The sequence below is a fragment of the Arachis hypogaea genome, chromosome 17, assembly GCF_003086295.3.
Source record: "Arachis hypogaea cultivar Tifrunner chromosome 17, arahy.Tifrunner.gnm2.J5K5, whole genome shotgun sequence".
NCBI classification, from domain to species: domain Eukaryota; kingdom Viridiplantae; phylum Streptophyta; class Magnoliopsida; order Fabales; family Fabaceae; genus Arachis; species Arachis hypogaea.
Genome location: NC_092052.1, coordinates 84,703,072 through 84,712,158, shown reverse-complemented (window position 1 = coordinate 84,712,158; position 9,087 = coordinate 84,703,072). Strand labels below are relative to the sequence as shown.

Below are 9,087 nucleotides of genomic sequence, written 5' to 3'. Positions count from 1 at the left end.
AGTTTTGGGGAAGAGTGTTTATGGGATTGTGTGAAAGATGGGTGAGAAGAAGTGAGTGGAGGTAGGTGGGGATCCTGTGGGGGGTCCACAGATCCTGAGGTGTTCAAGGATTTACAACCTTGCACCAAATTAGGCATGTAAAATGCCCTTGCACACAACTCTGGGCGTTCAGCGCCAGATTGGTGCTTGTTCTGGGCATTGAACGCCCATTTCTAGCGTTGAACGCCAGAACCATGCTTGTTCTGGGCGTTCAGCGCCAGCTCTCCTCCAGGGTGCAATTCTGGCGTTCAAATGCCCAGATGCTGCCCATTTTAGGTGTTCAGCACCAGAACCATGCTCTGTTCTGGCGTTGAACGCCAGCCAGATGCTTCTTACTGGCGTTTATGATGTTTTTGATTCCATTTTCAATTTTTATATTTATTTTGTGACTCCACATGATCATGAACCTAATAAAACATGAAAGAACAAGAAAAATAAAATTAGATAAATAAAAATTGGGTTGCCTCCCAACAAGCGCTTCTTTAATGTCAATAGCTTGACAGTGGGCTCTCATGGAGCCTCAAAGATGTTCAGAGCATTGTTGAGACTTCCCAACACCAAACTTAGAGTTTGACTGTGGGGGCTCTGGTTGACTCTGTTTTGAGAGAAGCTTATTGTGCCTCTTTTCCATGTTTACAGAAGGGTAACCTTGAGTTGTAAACACAAGGGAGTCCTCATTCAATTGAAGGACTAATTCACCTCTGTCAACATCAATCACAGCTCTTGCTGTGGCTAGGAAAGGTCTTCCAAGGATGATGGATTCATCCTCATCCTTCCCAGTATCAAGGATTATGAAATCAGCAGGGATGTAAAGGCCTTGAACCTTTACTAACACGTCCTCCCCTTCCTCTCCAGGTTCGGCCGTGTTGACTATGTCAATGGCCTTGCACTCTCCTTTTGAATTTTCTTCTGTATTGCTTGGGAGAGTACTAGGAGGGATTTCAGTGATCCTTTTACTCAGCTAGCCCACTTGTGCCTCCAAATTTCTAATGGAGGACCTTGTTTCATTCATGAAACTCACAGTGGCCTTAGATAGATCAGAGACTAAGTTTGCTAAATTAGAGGTATTTTGTTCAGAGTTCTCTGTCTGTTGCTGAGTGGATGATGGAGAAGGTTTACTATTGTTAAACCTATTTCTTCCACCATTATTAAAGCCTTGTTGAGGCTTTTGTTGATCCTTCCATGAGAGATTTGGGTGATTTCTCCATGAGGGGTTATAGGTGTTTCCATAAGGTTCACCTATGTAATTCACCTTTGCTATTGCAGGGTTTTCAGGATCATAAGCTTCTTCTTCAGAAGATGCCTCTTGAGTACTGTTGGATGCAGCTTACATTCCATTCAGACTTTGAGAAATCATATTGACTTGCTGAGTCAATATTTTATTCTGAGCCATTATGGCATTCAGAGTATCAATTTCAAGAACTCCCTTCTTCATAGGCGTCCCATTACTCACAGGATTCCTCTCAGAAGTGTACATGAATTGGTTATTAGCAACCATGTCAATGAGTTCTTGAGCTTCTGCAGGCGTTTTCTTTAGGTGAATGGATCCACCTGCAGAAGTATCCAATGACATTTTAGCCAATTCAGATAGACCATCAAAGAATATATCCAGGATGGTCCATTCTGAAAGCATGTCAGAAGGACACTTTTTGGTCAGTTCTTTGTATCTCTCCCAAGCTTCATAGAGGGATTCACCTTCTTTCTGTCTGAAGGTTTGAACATCCACTCTAAGCTTACTCAGCTTTTGAGGAGGAAAGAACTTGGCTAAGAAAGCCTTGACCAGCTTATCCTAAGAGTTTAGGCTATCTTTGGGTTGAGAGTCCAACCATATTCTAGCTCTGTCTCTCACAGCAAAAGGGAAAAGCATGAGCCTGTAGACTTCAGGATCTACTCCATTAGTCTTAACAGTATCACAGATCTGCAAGAATTCAGTTAAGAACTGAAAAGGATCTTCAGATGGAAGTCCATGAAACTTACAGTTCTACTACATCAGAGAAACTAATTAAAGTTTCAGCTCAAAATTGTTTGCTCCAATGGCAGGAATGGAGATGCTTCTTCCATGTAAATTGGAATTAGGTGCAGTAAAGTCACCAAGCATCCTCCTTGCATTATTATTATTTTCGGCTGCCATCTCCTCTTCCTGTTCAAAAGTTTCTGAAAGGTGCTTGCTGGATTGTTGTAATTTAGCTTCTCTTAGTTTCCTCTTCAGAGTCCTTTCAGGTTCTGGATCTGCTTCAACAAGAATATTCTTATCCTTGCTCCTGCTCATATGAAGGAGAAGGGAACAGAAAAATAATAATAGGGATCCTTTTTACCATAGGTATAGAGGTTCCCCTGTGTGAGTAGAAGAAGAAAAGAATGTAATGTAAAGAAAGAAACACAAGGGTAAGGAGAGCAGAGATGTGGGATGAAGAAAGGTGTTAGTAGATGAATAAATAAATAGAAGGAGATAAGAGAGAGAGAGAATTTTCGAAAATAATTTTTGAAAAAGAGTTAGTGATTTTCGAAAATAGTTTTTGAAAAAGGTTAGTAATTTTCGAGAATTAAAATCAAAAATTAAAATAATTAGTTAATTAAAAAAAAATTTTGAAAAAGAGGGAAGATATTTTCAAAAATTAGAGAGAGAGAGTTAGTTAGGTAGTTTTGAAAAAGATAAGAAACAAACAAAAAGTTAGTTAGTTAGTTGAAACAAATTTGAAAATCAATTTTGAGAAGATAAGAAGTTAGAAAGGATATTTTAAAATCAAATTTTGAAAAAGATAAGATAAAGAGATATTTTTGAAAAGATGTGATTGAAATTAGTTTTGAAAAAGATTTGATTTTTAAAATCACAATTAATGACTTGATTCACAAGAAATCACAAGATATGATTCTAAAACTCAAAGTTTGAATCTTTCTTAACAAGCAAGTAACAAACTTGAAATTTTGAATCAAAACATTAATTGATGATGTTATTTTCGAAAATTAGGAGATAAAGATAAGAAAAATATTTTTGAAAAATATTTTTAAAATTTTCGAAAATAAATAAGAAAAATGAAAAATATTTGATTTTTGAAAAAGATTTTGAAGAAGATAAGATTTTTAAATTGAAAATTTAATTTGACTCATAAAAACAACTAGATTTTAAAAAGTTTTGAAAAAGTCAACTCAAATTTTCGAAATTTATGAGTGAAAAAGGGAAAGATGTTTTTTTTTATTTTTGAATTTTTTTTATGATGAGAGGGAAAAACATGAAAAAGACTCAATGCATGAAAATTTTGGATCAAAACAATGAATGCATGCAAGAATGCTATGAATGTCAAGATGAACACCAAGAACACTTTGAATGTCAAGATGAACATCAAGAACTTATTTTTGAAAAATTTTTAATGCAAAGAAAACATGCAAGACACCAAACTTAAAAATTTTCATGTATAGACACTATGAATGCAAGAATGCACATGAAAAATAAGAAAAGACACAAAACATGAAAACATCAAGATCAAACAAGAAGATTTACCAAGAACAACTTGAAGATCATGAAGAACACTATGAATGCATGAATTTTTCGAAAAATGCAAGATGAGTATGCAATTGACACCAAACTTTCAACTTGACTCAAGACTCAAACAAGAAACATGAAATATTTTTTATTTTTATGATTTTTTTATTTTTTTGGATTTTTGTATATTTTTTTTTCAAAAAAACATATAGGAAAAAGAAAATAAGGATTTCAAAATTTTTTTAATATGAATTCCAGGAATCTTGTATTCTTAGTCTAAAGCTCCAATCCGAGGGTTAGGTGGTGCATGAATTGTGAATCACACTTTCCACAACGCGTACCACTAACCAGCAAGTGCACTGGGTCGTCCAAGTAATACCTTACGTGAGTAAGGGTAGAATCCCACGGAGATTGTTGGTTTGAATCAATCTATGGTTATCTTGTAATTCTTAGTCAGGAAGTCAATTATATTTATCAGTTGAATTGCGAATAAACAAGAGAGCATGAATTAAAGGTTACTTGTTATGCAGTAATGGAGAATATGTTGGGGTTTTGGAGATGCTTTGTGTTCTGAATCTCTGCTTTCCTCTGTCTTCTGATTCATGCATGCACGTCCTCCTATGGCTGGCTTTATGCAAGGGCATCACCGTTGTCAGTGGCTACATCCCCTCCTCTCAGTGAAAATGGTCAACGCACCCTGTCACGGCACGGCTATTCATCTGTCGGTTCTCGATCATGCTGGAATAGGATTCACCCTCCTTTTGCGTCTGTCACTAACACCCAGCACTCGCGAGTTTGAAGCTCGTCACAGTCATTCAATCACTGAATCCTACTCGGAATACCACAGACAAGGTTTAGACTTTCTGGATTCTCTTGAATGCCGCCATCATTCTAGCTTACACCACGAAGATTCCGATTAAGAAATCTAAGAGACATTCATTCAATCTGATGTAGAACGGAGGTGGTTGTCAGGCACACGTTCATGGGTTGAGGAAGGTGATGAGTGTCACTGATCATCACCTTCTCCACAGTTAGGTGCGAATGGATATCTTAGAGAGGAACACGCATGTTTGAATAGAAAATAGAAATACTTGCATTAATTCATCGAGACACAGCAGAGCTCCTCACCCCCAACAATGGGGTTTAGAGACTCATGTCGTCAAAGAGTACAAAGTTTTGATCTGAATGTCATGAGATGTCGAATACAATAGTAAAAAGTCCTATTTATAATAAACTAGCTACTAGGGTTTACAGAAGTAAGTAATTGATGCATAAATCCACTTCCGGGGCCCACTTGGTGTGTGCTTGGGCTGAGACTTAAACAATTCACGTGCATAAGGCTGTCTTGGGCGTTCAACGGCAGGTTTGGATCCATTTCTGGCGTTGAACTCCAACTTTTATTCCTTTTCTGGCGCTGGACGCCAGAATTGGGCAGAGAACTGGCGTTGAACGCCAGTTTACGTCATCTATCCTTGAGCAAAGTATGGACTATTATATATTTCTGGAAAGCCCTGGATGTCTACTTTCCAACGCAATTAAAAGCGCGCCATTTTGAGTTCTGTAGCTCCAGAAAATCCACTTTGAGTGCAGGGAGGTCAGAATCCAACAGCATCAGCAGTCCTTTTTCAGCCTGAATCAGATTTTTGCTCAACTCCTTCAATTTCAGCCAGAAAAATACCTGAAATTACAGAAAAACACACAACTCATAGTAAAGTCCAGAAATATGAATTTTTCCTAAAAACTAATGAAAACATCCCTAAAAGTAGCCAGATTCTACTGAAAACATACTAAAAATAATGGCAAAAAGCGTATAAATTATCCGCTCATCATTAGGCATGGCTTAATAGCCAGCCAAGCTTTAGTATGTAACTCAGACATGCCACGGCTGACATTCCAATTAACTTGCCTCTATGCTGATGGTTGGAAGCCCCTATCCAAAAGAATTAGATATGGCTTTACAGCCAGCCAGGCTTCAACATGCTTCATGAAACTCTAGAATTCATTCTTAAAAATTCTGAAGAAAAATATATTTTTGAAAAGATTTATATTTTTTTTTTTGAAAATATATAAGAAATTTTTGAAAGGTTTTTGAAAAATTTTTGAAAATAAAACAAAAAGAAAATTACCTAATCTAAGCAACAAGATGAACCGTCAGTTGTTCAAACTCGAACAATCCCCCGCAACGGCGCCAAAAACTTGGTGCACGAAACTGTGATCTCAGGCAACGGCGCCAGAAACTCTGTACGCACGTCTTAATAAATCGTTTTTCATTCACAACTTCGATACAACTAACCAGCAAGTGCACTGGGTCGTCCAAGTAATAAACCTTACGTGAGTAAGGGTCGATCCCACAGAGATTGTTGGTATAAAGCAAGCTATGGTCACCTTGTAAATCTCAGTCAGGCGGATATAAAATAGTTATGGAGTTTTCGAACATAAATAATAAATAGATAGAAAATAAGGATAGAAACACTTATGTATATCATTAGTGAGAATTTCAGATAAGTGTATAGAGATGCTTTCGTTCCTCTGAACCTCTGCTTTCCTGCTGTCTTCATCCAATCAGTCTTACTCATTTCCATGGCTGGCTTTATATAAGGACATCACCGTTGTCAATGGCTACTTTTTATCCTCTCTGAAAAATGGTCTGATGCGCTGTCACTGCATGGCTAATCGTCTGGAGGCATCACCCTTGTCAATGGCTGCATCCCATCCTCTTGTGAAAATGGTCCAAATGCTCTGTCACAGCACGGCTAATCATCTGAGGTTCTCGATCATACTGGAATAGGATTCACCCTCCTTTTGCGTCTGTCACTATGCCCAGCACTCGCGAATTTGAAGTTCGCACTACAAGAAAAAAGGCCTATGGCCACGCTTTTTTCTTGCCACGCTTCAAAAGCGTGGCCATAAGTGGTCTATGGCCACGCTTTTATGAGGGTGGCGATAGATTAGAGATTTGGCCACATTTTTTTTTGCCACGCTTCAAAAGCGTGGCGAAAAGGATCAACGGCCACGCTTTTGTGAGGGTGGCAATTGATTACAGAAAAGGCTACGTTTTTTTTCTGAAGCGTGGCCGTAGATAGAAACAAGGACGTTTTAAAAGCGTGGCCACAGGGTTTCATTACGGCCACACTTAGAAAACGTGGCTATATGCTGGTACACTTTTGCCACGCTTTAAAAGCGTGGCCAAAAGTTTCTTTTTTGCCACGCTTCAAAAGCATGGCCGTAGAGAGCAAGAATAACGTTTTGAAAGCGTGGCGAGATGGGCCAAACCGGTTGACCCAAACCTGGCTCCCAGACCCGGCTCCCAACCCGGCCCAAACCCGGCCCCCAACCCGGTCCCTAACCCGGTCCCCAACCCTAATCTCTCTTTCCCCTTCGAAGCCACTAACCCTACTCGCCTGTATCGAAGAGCTCCTCCCTTCGCCCTTCTCCCTTCGCCCGTCGCCCTTCGCCGTCCGAGCTCCTCCCTTCGCATTCGCCCTTCGCCGTCCGAGCTCCTCCCTTCGCCCTTCGCCCTTCGCCGTCCGAGCTCCTCCCTTCGCCCTTCGCCCTTCGCCGTCCGAGCTCCTCCCTTCGCCCTTCGCCCTTCGCCCTTCGCCCTTCGCCCGTCGCCCGTCGCCCTTCGCCCGTCGCCCTTCGCCTTCGCCTTCGTCACTGATGGAAACCACTTCTTCTTCATCTTGGTAATCTTCATACCCTTCTTCTCTTTCTTGTTCTTCTTCGAATCAGTGAGGATCTCTCTGTTTACCTTCAAGCTCCAGCAAACATGGGCGACGGCAAGCTCCTCCCTCTTCTTCTCCTCCAAGCCCTCGAATTCCATAGGTATGATCGATTTTCCTCTTTTTATTTTCTCGATTTTTCCGTTGTTTTTACGTTTAGGGCTTTCCCTTTTCATTTTCATTTTCCCCTGATTCGTTCTCTCTGATTGCATGTTCCTTTTCATTTTCATTTTCATGTCCCTGGTTAAATGATAATGTTGAAGACGCGTTGCTTGCGATGCTGTGGACGTACGTGGTTTTTTTCTGGAATGAGAAAGCCACAAAGGTGCACTCTATTCACTATATTCTCCTTTGATTTTCGATATCTTATGTTGACTGTTAATATATGTTGTTCGCGGGTAATAATGGATTCCATGGTCTTTTTCCTACTATGATGAATGCTGATGATGATGAATGAAATGTCTCAGCCACGTGAGACACAAGGCTTCTGTAATTTACTCGTGTTGGTGTCAGAAAGAGTGAAATCTATCTTCTTCCTTGTGCAGTTGTGAATGATTGAAGTCAAAACCATGTTTTATGCTGATAAATCGAATTATAGAAGTTGACTAGAACCAAACATTAATTTTATACTAGTTGTTTTTTATTTTAATTTTATTTGGTGGATCAGTGTTTTTTAAGTTAAGAGTATTACTTAATTTGTATGGACGATGATGAATGAGCATTATTTCATCATCACTTTGTTTGTGTGTCTTGAATAATACAATGGTGGCCTGGGAGCCTAAAACAGTTGCATTGTTAAGACCAGCATCTTAGCATTTTTTTTTATTTCTTTTTAATTCTCCGCTTGATGCTTGTTAAGTGATTATATGTGCCAGTGTGTGTGTGCGTCTGTGAGATGATATGGTTGAAACTCCCGTGCTCATTTAAAGGGACTAACGTCACTCATTTCTATTAAATATAAATGTTATCTAACATGGTTCAAACTTTCTGTCCCGTTTTTAGGACTATTTAACGTTACTTATTAGCGTCAATTGTATTTTGTTTTGGATTCTTCTCTCCACTTTGCATAAAAACTCGCTTCTGATGAAAGATGCTGAAGTCACATAAAAAGTGTGTTTTCTTGCTGGTTTTGGTATTCCATTAATTCTCACTGTTTGTTGCCTTTTGCCTAAACAGTATTTTCACCTCTAATGGCCTTATTTATTATTAGCTTTCCCCTAAAGAGATTTTAAGTTACTGACTTTATATGATGTCATTTCTATTGGTGGATTGTGACTTTGTGAATAAATAAATATTAAGATATTCATACAATCGTCTTACTTATCAATACTTGATATGATGTCGTTTATTTGAACTAATTAGTTACCTTTATTCTTTTTCAGCATGGCACTCTCGGGGCACTTGTCCAAGATTCTGTTAAGAGCCACTACGAGACCCTGTTTTACTGTTTTTCCTTCCCTTCCCCTGCTCCAATTCTCTGCTTTCTAGGTTCCCCTTTCATCTCATTTGATTTTATTTCTGTTTGATTAATCTGGTTTAGCTCATTCTGTTTAGCTTGTTTAGTTCAATTAATTTAGTTTAGTTGAATTAGGTGGTTAGAGAATCTGGACTGGTTAGTGGATGTAGGTTTTGTTTTGTTTACTGCTGCTGTTCGGAATGAATTTGTCTTTCCTCTGAAAGTTGTCCTGGATGAACTTGTTTATTGTGCTGTTTTGGTGTTGAATTCTGGACCTGTGATTGCTGTTTGTTGTATTTTTTTTCATTGTCCAAAATAGATGCTGTGGAAGTGTTACTGTTTCATAAATTTTTCTTGGTTTGTTGTTGCTGAGTTCTGCTCTGCTTGTT

The 9,087-nt window shown here is 38.9% G+C and overlaps 1 long non-coding RNA gene and 1 other non-coding gene across 2 annotated transcripts; both read left to right on the top strand.

Annotated features, from left to right (window-relative positions):
• The first annotated feature begins 1,666 nt into the window (after window positions 1-1,666).
• LOC112768617 (small nucleolar RNA R71) lies at window positions 1,667-1,774 on the top strand. Its single transcript, XR_003186023.1, has one exon. It is a non-coding gene; the product is annotated as a small nucleolar RNA R71 (small nucleolar RNA).
• Window positions 1,775-7,149: 5,375 nt separating this feature from the next.
• LOC112763475 (uncharacterized) lies at window positions 7,150-8,684 on the top strand. Its single transcript, XR_011874993.1, has 3 exons — window positions 7,150-7,345; window positions 7,506-7,567; window positions 8,625-8,684. It is a non-coding gene; the product is annotated as an uncharacterized lncRNA (long non-coding RNA).
• The last annotated feature ends 403 nt before the right edge of the window (window positions 8,685-9,087 follow it).